This window comes from Cryptomeria japonica, chromosome 4 (assembly GCF_030272615.1).
Source record: "Cryptomeria japonica chromosome 4, Sugi_1.0, whole genome shotgun sequence".
Classification (NCBI taxonomy): domain Eukaryota; kingdom Viridiplantae; phylum Streptophyta; class Pinopsida; order Cupressales; family Cupressaceae; genus Cryptomeria; species Cryptomeria japonica.
In genome coordinates this window covers 41,603,466-41,621,633 of record NC_081408.1, presented here as the reverse complement: position 1 = coordinate 41,621,633, position 18,168 = coordinate 41,603,466, and positions in this window count along the sequence as shown.

The following is an 18,168-nucleotide window of genomic DNA, read 5'->3' as shown; positions in this document are numbered from 1 at the left end:
TTTCAAACTAGTGTCACTGCTTTCCAGTAATTTGAAGTATCTACTATCAAACCAGTTTAGGACTATATTTTTGTCTGTACTGATTCACCCCCCCCCTCTCAATACCGGGTTTGTACTGTTTGTTCATCATTGAGTTATCAATTGGTATCAAAGCATCCTCTAGGTCCTCTGTGCTATAAGCTTAACCGCTTGAGGTAAAGATCCCAGTCTAATGATGAAGAGGGAAGGTCCAAAGTTTAATAGAGAAAATTTTAGTAAATGGAAAGACAGAATGAAGATATTCATCAGAAGCATGGGTGCTCAACACTGGAGCTATGTTGAGACTGTCTATGTTGCTCCTACCAGTACCCTTACCGATGACCAAAAGAGAGAGTTGCAGGAGAATGGGCAAGTCATGGAAGCCCTAATTAGTAGTTTATCTGACATTGAGTTTATTGATGTTCAGGATAAGGTAAATCCCAAAGAGGTATGGTATACTCTTGAAAATATCTATGGCGGTGATGAACATGTAAAATAGGCTAAGAAAGAAAGCCTTAGAGGGAAGTTTGAAGATATGCAAATGGTTGAAGGTGAGACCATTCAACAGTATGGAATAAGAATCAAAACTGTTGTTGGAGATATCAAGAGTGCAGGTGGTAAAATAGAAGATGCCACTGTGGTAAGCAAAGTCCTGAGATCCCTATTGTCGGTCTATGCAATAAGGGTTGTTGCTATTCAAGAGCTAAGATCAATAGACAAGATTGAGGTATCCCTAGACTCCATCATTGCAAAGTTGACAGCCTATGAGCTAAATATTTTTGATGGCAGTGTTCAAAACACTGAATCAGCTTTTAAAGCTTCTGTAGTACCATCCAGAAAAGGAAAAGAATCTAGCACTAGTGGTGAACCAAGAAAGGGTAGATAAATGGATGATGAGGAGATTCTGATGGCATTTGAAGCTCTCCTTTCCAGGAAACTTCCAAAAGGAATCGGCAAATACAAAGGTAAGCTACCTTTGAAATGCTTCTCTTGTAATTGGATAGGACATATTGCTATAAAATATCCTCATAGCGACAAGGACAAATCGGAAAGGTTCAATAAATTCAAAGGAGGAAACCGGAGAAACTATTTTGTGGCAGTTGATGAAGGTGTCACAAATAAAGAATCAGAGGATGAAGAAAATGAAGATATTGTGTTTGTTGTTGTCAAGGAAGATGTGTTAGACAAGAAGGCCCTTGTCTCCTGGTTTGATAATTCCAATGAGTGGATCATTAACAGTGGTTGTTCTCACCATATGACTAGTGATCGGAGCAAGTTTCTATCATTGGAGGAGTATGATGGTGATGTGGTTCGCTTTGGAAATGATGCACCATGCATGGTCAAAGGTAGAGGGTCCATCTCTCTAAATGGAAAGAGTAGTGTTGAAAATGTGTATTGGGTTGATGGTCTTAGACACAACCTTCTGAGTGTTGCCCAGCTGAATGACAGTGGCCTCACTCTAGAATTCAAGAATGGAGCTTGCAGAATCAAAGAAAAGAATGGTGAATTGGTGGCCACCAACATGTAGACCAAAGGTAACCTATTTCAGCTGAATGCAAATATAAGTACATGTCTTATGGCTAAATTTGATGATAGCTGGATATGGCATAGGAGACCCTACCATGTAAACATTGATAACATTGTGAAGGCTAGTAAGATCAAGGCAGTTAGAGGGTTGTCGATGCTAAGAAAATTGGATAATACCTTATGTAGAGAGTGTCAATTGGGTAAAATATCTTTCTCAACCTTTAAAGGTAAATCTTTCACTGCTGACAACTTGCTTGATCTTGTGCATACTGGTTTGTGTGGACCTATGAAGACTAGAAGTGTGCAGGGTGATAGGTACTTCATGATTCTCATTGATGACTGCTCAAGGATTATGTGGATCACATTCTTGAAAGATAATTCTAAAGCCTTGGTAAAGTTCAAAGCTTTTAGAGCATTAGTGGAGAAGGAAAGCGATAAAAGGATCAAGTGCTTGAGAACTGATCAAGGAGGGGAATTCACTTCTGGTGAATTCAACAAGTACTGTGAAGAACATGGCATCAAGAGGCAATTTTCTGCCCCTCGAACTCCACAGTAGAATGACCTAGCAGAGAGGAATAACTGGACTGTGGTTGAAGTAGCTAGAACCATGTTGATTCAAGGAAAGGTAGCTCACACCTTTTGGAGAGAAGCGGTGAGCACTGCAGTCTACACAATGAACCAGGTACTCATAAAGAAAGGTAAGGATAAAACTCCTTATGAGTATTGGACTGGTAAGACACCTATGGTCAACTACTTTAGAGTGTTTGGTAGCTAATGTTACATCAAGAGGAGTGAACACCAGAGCAAATTTGATGCGAAATGGGATGAGGGAATATTCCTAAGATATTCCACCAAGAGCAAAACTCTCAAGTGTTTCAACAATAGGACTCAGAGAATTATGGAAAGCATCAATGTAAGAGTTGATGAAACCTCTGAGAAAACTAAGGAAACCTGCAGTGAGCAAGTGGTGAACGAACTAGTTGCAACCTTCTGGGAACTAGTTGATAGCCAACCAAGTACCATAACAATGTTCCTACACCAGAAAATGTAGATGCTGATACTGATGGAGATGAGGATGAAGAAGAAAAGCAAGAGGAATCCATCAAGACCATTCCTTGGTATGTCAAGCTGAATCATGATCCTAATTAGATCATAGGAGATAAGGATGCAGGAATCCCTACAAGAAGAAAGGTCAGAGAAAAATCATGTATGATCTCTGAATTTGAGCCTAAATGATTCAAAGAGGCACATAAGGATGAAGAGTGGATCAAGGCAATGGAAGAGAAACTTGACCAGATAGAGAAAAATGGTACATGGTCTTTGCTACCCAGACCGGAGCACAAAAATGTCATTGGTACTAAATGGGTGTTTAGAAATAAGCTGAATGAGGATGGCATAGTGCTTAGGAATAAAGCTAGATTAGTGTGCAAAGGATGTGCTCAAGAAGAAGGAGAAGACTATGGAGAAACCTTTGCTCCTATAGCCAGATTGGAAGGAGTCGGTATGCTTCTTGCATATGCAACTTTTAAAGGTTTCAAAGTATATCAAATGGATGTGAAATCTGCATTCTTAAATGGTGTACTTGAAGAGGAGGTGTATATTGAGTAACCAGATGGGTTTACCCTATCTGAAGACAGTGACATGGTATGTAGGCTGCATAAAGCCTTATATGGACTAAAGTAGGCACCTAGGGCATGGAATGAATGTCTACATTCTCATCTTGTGAAGATTGGATTTGAGAGAACAAGTGAAGATAGTAATATCTACTTGAAGTCTAAAGGAGATCAGATCTTGATCTGTGAGGTATTTGTTGATGACATTATCTTTGGTGGAGATGACAAGATAAGTCATGAGTTTGCAGATGAGATGAAGAAAGAGTTTGAAATGTCACTCATAGGGGAGATTAAATTCTTCATTGGACTACAGATCCAGTAGATGAAGGATGGAATCTTTATCACTCAGTCCAAGTATGTCAAAGAGGTGTTGAAGACCTTTGGCATGGAAGATAGCAAACCGGTTGGTACACCGATGGTGACCAGTTGTAAACTATCCAAAGTGGATGACTCGGCATTGGTTGATGAGAAGGAATACCAATCAATGATTGGTAAACTGCATTATGTAGTGCATAGCAGACCGGATATTGCACATGCAGGTGGCATTACTATAAGGCTCCAAAAAAGCCCAAGAGAATCCCACCTGGTTGCAATCAAGCGGATTCTTAGGTATCTAAAGGGAACTGTTGACTATGGATTGTGGTATTCATATAGCAAGGATTTCAACTTGAAAGTGTTCATAGATGTTGATTGGGTTGGTAATATAGATGACCGAAAGAGCACAACCGATGGTAGACTAGTCTCATGGATGAGTAAGAAGTAGAGTTGTATCTCTCAGTCTACAGTGGAAGCAGAGTATGTTGCAGATTTCATGAACTGCACTCAGACAATTTGGATGAAACATGTATTAAATGGCTTCAAAGTTCCTGTATCTGAACTGGTAAGTATATTTTGTGACAATACTAGTGCAATTAACATCTCCAAGAATCCGATTTTACATTCTAGGACCAAGCACTTTGAGCTTAAGTATCATTTCTTAAGGGAAAAGGTTCAGAACAAAGAGATTGCACTGGAACATATTTCCAGTAAGGAGCAGTTAGCAGACATATTCACCAAGCCTCTCCCAAAGACTACATTTATGTACTTAAGAGGTGAATTAGGGGTGTTGCCCCTTCAAGAGGTAAACTAAAAGCATATGCTCCACATCAGTCAAGTAGTGCATAGTCAAATTTATTTTGGATTGATGTGTTGAAGGACGCTACTCCTCAGGGGGAGTAGCATAATGGAACAGGGAAGCTTGTGCCTCCACTTTGGCATTGTTGTCAAAGGGGGAGAAGATGTGAAGTGGAGAAGATATCTGCAGAAAATGGGGAGAAGATGTGAAGTGAAGAAGATATATTTGTTTATTTCCATCAATGCCAAAGGGGGAGATTGTTGGCATTATGTGAACCGGTATGTGGACTTAATGATATTGTATGTTGTCATTGATGTCAATATGTTGAAGAAGTGAGAACTAGCATATGAGAGAACTGGTAGAACACTGTGAACTAGCATTAGTGCCAAAGTGAAGCGGTGTGGTTGTTCAAGGTGAACTAGCATATGGTTATGAGAACCGGTACATGGAAGCATTGTATGACTACCGATTGGTAGTCTCAACTTCAGGGTTTCTGGTTTAAGTGCTTCAAGCCTGTCTGGCTCAACTGGTGACATTGTGTGATGAGTTAGCATTGTAATGAAGAACAGATCATGTTGCCATGTCAGCCTTATTCACGTGAAGGAGATTGTTCCTATCTACCTCAGGAATGTGCGAAGTCTATAAAATGGTGATAATGTGTGATGGGTTATCAGCCCATGAAATCAGTGAAAATGGACGATGGAGAATGTCTTGAGATTGGATCAAGACTGTTGTAATTAATGGAGTGTTCTCAATGGTCAGGATTGAACCATTTGAATTCCTTAACCTAATAGGTTTAAGGTTTAGGGTTTATGCTACCGACCTATCTATTTTCCTATAAGATCGATGTTGTGTCTCTTTCCGAGGTTATTGGCAAAAGTTGTGTGTGTGTATCCGAGAGAAGGGATACGGATTCTTGCCACACCAAAAGGAGAGAAGCGATACCTATAGAGTGTAAGTGCAGAAGGTGAAGAGGAGCTTAAGCAGATTTGCATTGGCATTGAGTGTTGTTACCAGATCATTGTAATACCTGTTGATCTCTAACCACCTCAACAGTTGGAAAATCCCTTATCAGGGTAGCCTTAACTGGCTTGTTGTAAATCCTTTAACAGGGTAATTCAAAGCTATTGAGTTTGAAATTCTTTAGCTATTGATTTCTTGAAATCCTCTAACAAGGTAACCTTTAACAGGGTTTAACGCTTAACCGGGTATTGTAGCCATCCCTTAATCAGATGATCTTTAACAGGATTCGTTCCTAGCAGAACCTATTGTAATGTCTCTAACCGGACAAGGCTCCTAACAAAGCAGACTTCTAAAGAGTTCAAAATAGCTTTTGGGTATTCATCCCCACCATGGTTTTTCCTAGTTGGCTTTCCACTTGAAAAATATGTGTGTCATGTGTGATGCTTTTATCTTGTGATGTTTTCCTATTATCTGTCAAGCTTATGATGGTTCTGTGTTTTATGCCTGTCAATAAAACATGTTGAACTAGCTGTTATTATGATCTGATGATAGATTATTTGTTTATGCATAAGGGTGAAATGGTAGTGTAGTCTTGAGTTGAGTGAAAAGTTAAGTGAGTAACCGGTTAATACTTGTCACAGTCATTCCTAGCTTTACCGTTTGCACTATGTTTCAAATTGGTGTCACTACTTGCCAGTCATTAGAAGTATCTACTGTCAAACCAGTTTAGGACTGTACTTTTGTCTGTACTGATTCACCCCCCCCCTCTCAGTAATGGGTTTGTACTATCCGTTCATCATTGAGTTATCAGATACAACATACACCTTGTTAGGAGACACAAGATTTCAGGCTTGTTTACAAACACCAAGTTCTAAATCCTCTTCAATCAATTCTTCCCCAACTTTCTTAGATGATTCCTCTAAAGATTCTACTCTGATTAGTGTGGCTAGTTCATCAAAATTGTCTCCTATATCTGGATCCATCCCTGATACTTCCTCAAGTGCACCTAACGTTCCTGAGGAAGTGTCTTCTCAACCTGACCCTACGATTGAGAATACTTTCTCTCCTGAATAGATTCTTGTAGAAGATGATTTGGGATCCCTTGATTTCAATCCTACTTTTATAGGGGAATGTACAATTCCCCCTAGAGAACCTAAGGTCGAAAAGAAGAAAGAAGAAGAAGAACCTAAATAGCAATCTATTTTGTCTGGGCCATTGAGTAATAATTTTTTTGTGGCTTCTCATATTTCATCTCCCTTAGTTTCTGGTTTAGAGGAATTTGATCCTTCACTTTTTGAAAATCCTCCTTCTTCTTTAGAAATGACTAACCTTTATGGTCTCGGTTTTCACATCCTAGCTAAGAGTGGATATAATGGAAATGGATGTGGTTCTCAAGAACAAGGGATCAAAGTTCCCTTGGAAAACAACTTTCATGATATGACATTCAGGCTTCGTTATGATCCTTTTAAGCATACTAAAGCCTCTAAGAGATCATCTATTAGTTTTAATGTCATTTATGCTTCTCTCTTGCTAAAATATCTAGAATATATTGACTTTGACCCTTCTTGTGTATTTTCTTTTGATGTCTTTTCTACCAATGATTCCCTAGCTGAATTCTTGGGAGCTTATGACAACCTTCCTTGTTATCACCATAATCATAGTTTTCCCTATTGTTTAAATGTGGAAGCTTACTTTGGGAAGGAAAGAAATAACAATGAGATAAATAAAGAATTTCCTCAATTGAGAGATGCTCCTCAACAAAGCAATCTCCTAATAAATGACACCATTGATATCAAGATGAATCCTTGTGTTGAAGATAAGATCATCAAGATAGGGAAATGTCTTGACAAAGAAGAGCAAAAATAATATGTTGAGTTGTTACATGAGTTTCCTGAGATCTTTGCTTGGATATATTCTAACATGCCTGGCGTAGATCCTAAGATTGTCACTCATAACATTGTCCTAATTCCTGATGCTAGACCTGTGAAGCAGAACATTTGAAAGATTCACCCTAAAGTGGCATTACTTGTTAAAGCTAAGATTGAAAAATTGTTGGATGTTGGATTCATCCATCCTATTGATTATTCCCCATGAATTTCTAACATTATGGCGGTAGCTAAAGTTGAAAACAAGATTAGGATGTGTACTAGTTTTCATTATTTGAACAAGGCCTCTTTAAAGGATGATTTTCCCCTCCCGAATATTAATATGATAGTGGATTTAGTAGCAAGGCATGCTTTACTATCCTTTATGGATGGTTTCTAATGATATAATCAAATCTTCATCAATCCCCAAGATCAATATAAAATTGTTTTCACAACCCCTTGGGGTACGTTTTGTTGGATTGTGATACCTTTTGGATTAAAAAATGCAGGCGCAACCTATTAGCATGCTATGACTCTCATTTTCTATGATTATATGCATAAGACCTTAGAAGATTACATTAATGATATCATAGCCAAATTTTTCCTTTGTATAGATCATGTTAAGATCCTTCGTCAAATCTTTGAGAGAATCCATAAGTACAACATGCGTTTGAATCCCTGAAAATGTGTTTTTGGTGTGGATAGTGGAAAACTATAAGGATTCATAGTTTCACATCATGGTGTTGAGATGGATACAAAGAAGACAGATGCTATTGTTAATATGCCACCTCCTAAGAATTTTTCTCAACTAAAAAGTTTGCAAGGAAAGATCCAAGCTATTTGTAGGTTCATTTTTTAACTTGCAGGTCGTACCTTTCCTTTCACACAATTTCTTAAAAATAATATCACTTTCCAATGGAATGAGGATTATCATCAAGCATTTGAAGACTTAAAAACTTATTTAGCCAATCCTCCTATTCTTCAACCTATTGATCCTACTAAGTCTTTTCTTCTATACACTGATGCTTCCCCTCAAGCTCTTGTAGCCTTATTGGTACAATGTGATAAGGATGGTAGAGAATTCTTGGTTTCTTACATAAGCTATACTCTACTCGATTACGAAGTCCGATATTCTGCGATAGAGAGACAGTGCCTTAATTTAGTCTTTGCAACTCAAAAGTTGAGGCATTATCTCTTGAATGTTGAGATTCATGTTATTGTTAAATTTGATCCTCTTAAACATATTTTCTCCAAAACTGATCTTTTCAAACGCTTAGCTGAGTGGGTTATGATGTTGACCGAGTTTGACCTTAAGTTTGTCTCACAAAAGGCAATAAAGGGTCAAGCATTGACTGATCATTTAGTTGATATTCCTTCACCCTTCTCCCTACCTAATCCAAAGTCTTTTCCCAATGAATACATTCTTTCCATTGAGGTTGATGAGGCTTGGGAATTGTACTTCGATGGCTCTAAGTGTCGTACAGGATCAGGGGTAGGGGTGGTTTCAATTTCTCCTAAAAAAAACCTATTCCTTTAGCATATCATCTCAATTTCTTATGTACCAACAACATTGCTGAATATGAAGCTCTTATAGCTAGAATTAAAGAAGCCTTGGCATTGAGTGTGAAAAATCTACATATTTATGGAGATTCTCAGTTAATCATAAGACAAGTGGCAGGAGTTTATCAAGATAAACAAGACAAATTATCACAATATAAATATCTAGCTTTATCCTTGTTACAAAAATTGATTGTTATACCATGGAGCCCATGCCTCGAAAGGATAATAGATATGTCGATGCGATGGCATGTGTTTCCTCTCTTGTGTCTCTAGAAGACCCCATGGTAGATCTTCAATTCACTATTCATAACCTTACTTCCCTGGCTATTGTTGATAACCCTGGTGATGTGGCATATTATTGCATTATAGATTCTGACGAATGGTACTCACATGTCATGAGATATTTGAGTGATGGTACCTTTCCTGACTCTTGAAATAAGAATACTAGGGCTAGGGTTTGTAAATTGGCCGCTAGATACATTATCCTTTCTATTGTTCTCTATAGGAGGGGCTATAATGGTCTTCTTCTTGTTAGGATTCCCAAAGATACTGAGAGGGGGGGTGAATCAGTATCTAATTGGTAAATGGATTTTATGAACTTATTAGGTAAATTGCATTCCAAAATAGTGTACCAGTAAACAAGAATTAATGTAGTTAAAAAGAATAGTAAACACAACATAGAAAGCACACCATAACATAATATTTTTGGTGAGGAAACCCGGTGTGGGAAAAACCTCGGTGGGATTTGTGACCCACAATATTCGCTCATTGGCCAATAAGTGAGTATTACTTACAATATGTGGTTCCTCCACATGCAGGAAGGCTCACTACTTAGAGCTCACTGCTGAAATACAAAAGGAATTCTCACTGACTTACAAAAGTGGATTATAGAAAACAAAAGTGATGTACTGCTACAAAATGAATCTGCTATGCCAGATTTAGTACCGGTTTAATCTCTCGCAATAATCATAAACCTTACATCAATATTCACTCCTCATATCCATGTCCTTATCCTTTTTCATACATCTTACAAAATGATCCTACAAGATCTCATACTTATATGAGTCTTATTTACAATATGCCATAGTGGCTTACAAAAAGATATTACAATTAAATACATTATGCAATAAACAAAATTATGTCGGCTTAGGGTGTCAGTAATCATCTTGGTCACTGTCGGTGAACTATTTGTCGATGTAGAGTATGTCGGTGTCAGTGCATGCCAGTGTCATAGGATTATAAGGTTTCCATCAATGACAATACCTTAAATCACCTACAATTTCTCATTGGAGTGTGCATTTGCCAACAATCTCCCCCTTTGGCATTGATGGCAACACTCATGAGAAAAAGCCAAAAGTGTATCCAAAAAGTGTTGTCCAAAAATCTTACCAAAACTATCTTACCAAAGTTGTGTGCTCCCCCTGAGCAGATAATCTCTTCTATCCTTTTTCTCATCCTACTACTCCCCCTTTGGCATCAATGACAAAGGTTGTCAATTAATGTCAATTGAGTGTAGTTCCTGTCTAGATCCTTGTAACCAGTGGGTTACAATCTGATAAAGATCTGCTAATGCAAAATTTAGGTTGTTATAGAACCTCTCACTATCCTGTAGTGTTGCTTATGTCCTTTGGATGGTACTGGTGAGTATGTGCATTTTCTCTTTCGGTGTCTTAAGTTCGTGAACAAGAGCCTCAGAAATCTCTTTTCTCAAAGAGAGGAGGATGTATAGTTTTGGACCTAGTCTGCATTTGAGTTCCTTAGCCTTAAACTTTATTCTCTCCTTATCTTTTTCAAGTTTTTCTATTTTCTCTTCAAAGCCTGCAATTTCATGTTCTATTACTGATATGGGTTCTGATGAACCTATTAGACTATCAGCAATATCATTTATTTCCTTTTGTGCTCTACTGATCTCTTTATCTATATCCTCTGTCAAAATGTTAGTTTTGCATGAATCTTTGTACAATTTCTTGAAGTCCATTATTGTCTTGCCTAGTGTCAGTAATAATGTATCAACATGCTCCTTGCACTTCTTTGTTGTCTCCTCAAAGAATTTTTCTTTCTCTTTATTTATTTTCTCACTAAAAGTCTCCTCATTGATCTGATCAATTATTTAGTAGATTGTTGGTTATGTACTTAGACAATGTGTCTAATTGGCTTAAAGAATATTTATTTTCTATATTACACTTGGGTGCAATCATCTTCAAAATTGGAATGGTATCATCAATTGCCTTGTATGCAAGTGTATTGCAATCAATTATTTTCTAAATGGAATCCAGCAATACCTCTGTTATATTTATCGGCCTAAATTTTGTTAAAGAGGAACCAGGTGATTGTCCAACTACCTTAACAATTTGCAATCCACTAGTGTGAGTAACCTCTTTGCTTGTAGTGACCTCTGGTAGGTCAGTTTGAGTATGCATCTCTACTAGCAAGGTTTTTGGTTTCTCAGCTGATGTCGGTGGCATAATCTCTATCTCAACCTTTTCCTCAACATTTTTATCTTTAGGTTTTGCAATGTGTACCTCTGTCTGTTTCTCAAAGCTTTCCACTGCCAGTTTTTCTGATTGTGACTCTGTGTTTTCTACCAGTTTCTCTTTGTTTACCTCTGAACTGTCTACTATCGGTATCTTAATAGATTTATCATTGTTATCAGTTACTGGTTCCTCAATAGGTTTTCCAGTAGGTACATTAGTGGTATCTGCCTTTCCAGTATTTAGGGGATCATTTGATTGTTCAGTGTGAGTATCAATCCCAATCTCAATGTTTCCAACTATATCCTCAACATTTGTCTCAATTGCAATGTTTTCTGTTGGTGGCTCAGTTGCCACATGTCTCTTCTCAGTTGTTTCCTTATCAACCACAATGTTGACTTCTTGTGTGTCAATATTCATTATATACAACACCTCTGAATCAGGATTGGTGTCTTCATGTGTTGTCTCCATACTCTCCACATTTTCTATTGCCAGTGGTGTATCAATATTTACAAGATTTACAACTAGTGGAGTATCAGAAGGAGGTGGGATCAAGTTATCTGTTACTTTTATGCTTGAAGGACCACCTACCTTGCTTTTACCTTTATCCTTGTCCTTTTGATAGACTTTGAAAGTCTTTGGTCATTTAAGTTCTTCTTGTTTTTCCTTCTTAACAAAGAAGATATCCCATTTGTCTGATGTTTCTTCAAATATCTCATTTACTCTACCATCCATTAATGCTACATGTCGGTGATCGGTGGAAAATATTGTCTGGTTAGCCTCACTTATCAATTCATCAATCTCTTCAACTGATCTTACAAGGTGAACTGCAAGTAATTTCTCTACCTTCATCTTCTTATCCAGTTCAACAATTGCTACCCTTTTTGCTTCTAACCTTCTATACAAGTCATTAGGTAAATCATCTACAACCTCTATCAAAAATTTCTTGTAGATATCTAAGTGTAGGATAACATTGTTTTCTATACTTTCCTTTTCCTCATTTGAAAATGTATTATACAACTTGTTGATATTTGACAAGTTACCATCTTCAGTTATCTCATTCAAAAGGTTGTCAAGTGGAGGGACAACTTGTTTTTCTTTCTTCTTTCTTGGTTTCATTTTCTTTGCTAGAGGCCTTACTATTTATTGTTTTTGTCTTGTTCTTTTGGGTGCAGGAGAGGGTATGGATGAGGGTTTTCTTTTTATTTCTACCCTTTTAAACTCTCTTAGTATTTCACTGTCAGAGGATGTAGCAACCGGTGAAAGATGTTCTTCCAATTGTAATCCTTCCAAGTCGCTCTCCTTAATACTAGTTTTATTCAATATATCTTCCTTAAGTACTTTTTCCTGCCTTGTAGCCTTTTTAATTGTCTGTTCAGTTTTCTTTATTCTTTTATGTGATTGAACTTTGCTTTCAATGGTTTCTGCATTTTCAAATACTTCTTTTGTTGGTTCTTTAGGGGCTTCTAGAAGGGCTTTAGCATAAGTTTCAATTATGTTCTCATCTACCTCATAACCCATCTCTGTAACCCAAACTATCGTTGGAACCACTGCCTCCATCCAGATTTCATCTTTCTTTATGACAAAGCATATCTCCTTTTGATATTTATCAACTATAGCTTGAGATAGTCTTATCCTAGTCTTCATTCTAGCCTTCAGTGCCTGAAAATGGTCAATTATTTTCTTCTCTCTATCATCTCCCATGTTATTTAGAATGTTAAAAAGTTGTTTTCCTACCAGTATGTCAAATCCAAAATCCTTTCTACCAATATTGAGAACTTCCTTGGTGATATATAGCAATAGACATACAAGTAAGTTGCCAAATCTGAATGTGTCTTTCTTATCACCTTTGATTTTCTTTAGATTGTCTATTAGTTCATCCTTTAACCATTCACATATGTCAATCTTTTCATTACTATTTACAATGTCATAAGCACTTTTGATACATAAGCTAGAAATAGAGTTTAATATGTTGGCATGTGTAGCCTTGTATCCAAGAATCATGCTAATGAATCTTACATTGATATCATTTACATCATTTACTCTCAAGGATATCTTGTGTAATGTCCTCTTACTAGTTTTTACATCAGATTTGATATTCCTTTTTATTTTTAATGCAATACAACAAAATTTCCACCAAATAAAGATTTCTTCGAAAACCGCCAAATCGGGTATACCCAAAACAATGCCAAAAGTAACACAACTTTAGATATTCTTCATAAATCTGAGAATAAACATTTCCAGAAAAATTTTGGTAGCATAATGGCCTATAAAATGACACTTCTAGATCTGCAAAAGAGTTTTACAAAATATCTCCAAAAATGGAGTTCAATACAAAGCTCAATGAGCTCCAAAACAACACAAAAATAGCCCGGAAACACCAAAATCACTATCAAACTCACATAGAAAAAGAATCATGACACAACACACTTATTCCACTCTATTTTAATAGCAAAGTGGCTGCAATACAGCAGCAAACCAAACTGATACATAAAACTTAACTAAAAACACAAACCCTTGCTGAAACACACTTGCGAACACACCCAAAACACACACAAATCTGCACTATTTGGCACAAAGGCAAACTCTGCATGAGCTTGCACATGGAAGAGCCTAAAACTCCCATCCTTAGCCTTCCTAGAAACCTACAAACTCCCATCTTTGGGTCTCCTTCTCCACAGGTTTAGCAGCCTCTGAAGAACAACAAAGCAATGAGCAAAAATCAAGTCCAAGAATGAGCCCAAAATGTTTCCAAACCCTCTAAAAAGAGTGCATAACCCTAACTCATGACCAAGAGGGTAGAATAATTATATTTTCAATGATATTTAATTCCTCTCATCCCATTGGTTACCAAAAATTAGACACTTTTTCCCAAAAATTTATTTAAAACACCTCACCGCCATAGGAAAAGTTATTAATTTGAATTGTTTTGAAAAGGGGACATGACAAGTTCTCCCTCCCAAATATTTCTTGTCCTCAAGCAATGAAGGTTGGGATGTTCAAGAATCTCTACTCCTTCCCAAGTTGCATCCTCTAATGGTAATCTCTTCCATTTGACTAGATGCTCTGTGATGTTTCTATTTCTCAATCTTCTTTCCCTTGTATCCAACACCTCCTCTGGTATTAAAACTAATTTCCCTTTATCATCAAGAGGTGGTAACTCTGTAGATACCATGACCTGCTATCCAATAACCTTCTTTAAGTAAGAAACATGAAAAACATTATGTATTTTGCTATTAGGTGGAAGCTCCAATTCATAAGCTACCTCTCCTATCTTTCTGATGATCTTATAGGGCCCATAAAACCTTGGCTTGAACTTCTCTACCCCACTCCTCTTCAAGGTACTTTTCTTATATGGCTGCAACCTAACAAATACCAATTCTCCTACCTCAAAAACTCTTTCTGTTCTCTTTCTATCTGCATACAATTTTTGCTGATTTTGTGCATGTTGTAGATTATCCTTGAGAAACCAATAGACATATGATAAGAGGTATTGTAACAAACTCCCCTAGATGCAACCATTTTACCCAAGCATGCTGCTGATTTGAAACATAGTTCCTCAAGTATCCCTCTATCCATTTATTAACTATTTCTGTTTGTCCATCTGTTTGAGGATGATAGTTGGTACTAGGAGTGAGTTTTGTCCCTGTCAAATGAAAGAGTTCCTTCCAAAAAGAGCTAAGAAATCTACTATCTCTATCAGTGACAATATTCTTAGGCAAGCCATGTAATCTAAAAATTTCTTTGAAGAACAATTCTGCCACTTGTGATGCCTTGAAATCAGATGCAATAGGAAAGAAATATGCATACTTGGTTAGCCTATCTACTACCACATATATCCAATCCTTACCTTGAGCCTTAGGCAAACCAGTAATGAAGTCCATGGAAATACTTTCCCATTTTTGTTCAGGAATGGGAAGTGGTTGCAATAATCCAGCTGGAAAAATCTACTCACTCTTGTTTTGTTGGCATACCATGCATTCCTTAATGTGTTTGAGAACATCCTCCTTCATACCCTTCCACACAAAATGCTCTCGGATCTACCTATATGTTTTGAAATATCCTTGATGACCAGCCAATGGTGTGTCATGAAAGGCGCTCAATATCTTTTCCTTAATCTTTGATCCTAGCACCAAAAATATCGTATTCTTGTAATAGATCAGCTCATCAATAACTTTGTATCTATTATCATCCACTAACTCATGCAATATATTAGTGGCAAAGGAATCTTTAGCATACTCTGAAATTATGGAAACCTTCCATTCAGCAGAAATAGATGTTAAAGAACATAGAGTGGGCTTCCTTGAAAGAGCATCAGCAACTACATTTTTCTTTCCTTTTACATACTCAATCTCAAAACCATAGGCTTGCAATTTACTCACCCATTTTTGTTGAAGGTCATTCAAATCCCTTTGGTTTAAAAAGAACTTGAGGCTATTATGATCTGTCTTCACAACAAATCTTCCACATACAAATATTGTCTGAATTTGTCAAGTGCATGCATGATAGTTAGCATTTCCTTGTCATAGATGGAATACCCTCTTTCTAGTTGATTCAATTTTCTGCTCTCAAATGCTATTGGATGTCCTTTTTGAGTTAGGACATCTCCTATACCTTCTCCAACAGCATCACATTCAACAACAAAAGATAAGGAGAAATCTAGAATTGCAAGTACGGGGCATGAACTCATCACCTCCTTAAGTTTATCAAATGTTTTCTATGCCATTTATGTCCATACAAAGGCTCCTTTCTTAGTCAAATCTGTCAAAGGGGCAGCAAGATGAGAAAATCCTTTGACAAACCTTCTATAGTAGCTACACAACCCAAAGAACCCCCTCAACTATGTAAGATTGGTGGGTGGTGGCCAATCCAAAATTGCTTGAATCTTTTGTTGATCAACCTGTACTCCCTTGCAGCTTATAACGTGTCCCAAGTATAGAATCTCAGTCAAACCTGTAGACACCTAAAAGTGGCACAATGAATTAAGTGAATTTTATTCATTTAATTATTCTTAATTCTTCCTATTAATTAAATTAAGATTTAATTAATATACCCTTTTTCTATCTAAGCCATTTAACTAAATGCCCTCCCTCTAGCCATTTTAATTAAATTTACATTTAATTAAAGATATCAATTTATCCCCTTTCCCATTTTAATTAAATCTACATTTAATTAAAATCTCATTTGCATTTAAATAAATCTAAATTTATTTATAAATCCCCCCACTTGCAAAATCCTACAAATGCAAGTTGCAACCAAATTAAAATAAAGCAATTTATTTTAATTAATTCTATTATCCCTCCACCCACTTGCAAAATCCTACATCTCCCACTTGCCTTCCTAAATCCTATTCCTAATTTCTTCTAGACCCTTCTAATCACTTCTAAATTAGCCTAACCCATCTTCTAAACTTTGTCACATCCCTAAACAAAGGGAAGTCACTTCTCAAACCCTTAAAGTCTTTGATAACCATTAAAGGCTTCAAATCTTCAACCACTTAATATCCCCAAAGTCTCCCAAACCATTAATGGTTAATTCAACCCTCTTACATGGTTAGAGACTTTTTGCCTAACCTAACCTTCATCCAACCCAAGAGTCTCATCAAGCCTTTAATGATTTGACCATGATTATCTCTTAATCATTTGCACAAGAGTTTATCCTTGGATTAACTCTTAATCCAATGGGTAATCTTAACTTAAGCTTGACCCTTACCCTCTAGATAACCATGAGGTCTTCTCGGGCATTTAATGTCTCCAACCCCTTTTCTCAACCAATCTTATGTTGACATTTGTCACCATTTCATTGGTGCCAAATGCAAACATGGATTCCCAACTTTCAATCTTGGCCCTTGTTAAGATTATCCAATCTTGACCATCCATTGCCCTATTTTCCCTATAAATAGAGCCCATTCCTTCTTCAAAAAAATCAAGTCTTTGTGCATCAAACTTATAGTCTCATAATATTAAGCATATTATCTCTCTTTGATAGAATAGCATGTTAGATCATTTTGATAGCATTCCAATCTTAGATATATCACGTTAGCTTCATCTTAGTATCATTTTCATACTAGTTCAAGCTTCATATCAATATCTTGCATCCTATCATCATCTAGTTTCATATCTAAATCATCACTAGGATCTTGGTTGCATTCCATTTAGATCTTAGAATCATTTTAATCTCGTTCTTTAGGTTGTCATCTTAAAGAATCAAGTGCTCTTCCAAGCTGAGAGCCACCTTGAATCTTGAAGATCCTTGGAGATAGAGGAGCATGGAACGATATTAAAGAGTTTAGATTCTTTTTAACTTGCTTTGTTTGGATTTCTAACCTCTAATGCAATGTTTCATGTGTGTGTTTGAATTGTTTTCTCCTCTTGCAGGTTGATACCACATTTTTGACATACAAAACCAAACTCACATTTGGATAATTTAGCATAGAAGGATTGCTGCTCCAAGATGCCCAAAATAGTATCTATATGCTCTAAATGCTCTTTCCATGTTTTACTATAAATCAAAATATCATCAAAGAACACCAAAACAAATTTTTGAAGATGCTTGTTGAATACCTTATTCATACAAGATTGGAATGTTTCTGGTGCATTAGCAAGACCAACGGGCATAACAAGAAATTCAAAGTGCCCATAGTGACATCTAAAAGCAGTCTTTTCCACATCTTCCTTCCTCATGCGAATCTAATGGTAACCTGATCTCAAGTCAATTTTTGAAAAGTATAATGCACCATGTAACTCATCAATGAGCTCATCTATACGAGGTATGGGATACCTATTTTTTATGGTCTTCTTGTTTAGGGCCCTGTAATCTATGCACATTCTCATTGTACCATCCTTTTTTTTCACAAGTACCACAAAAGATGCAAATGGGCTAGAGCTAGGCCTTATGAATCCCATGTCCAAGAGTTCCTTAATAGTCTTTTCTATTTCCTCTTTATAACCCCTTGGATGGCGGTATGGAGTAGTTATAACAGGTTTTGCATCTTGTTCTAATTCTATAACATGCTCAAATCCCCTATCTGGTGGTAA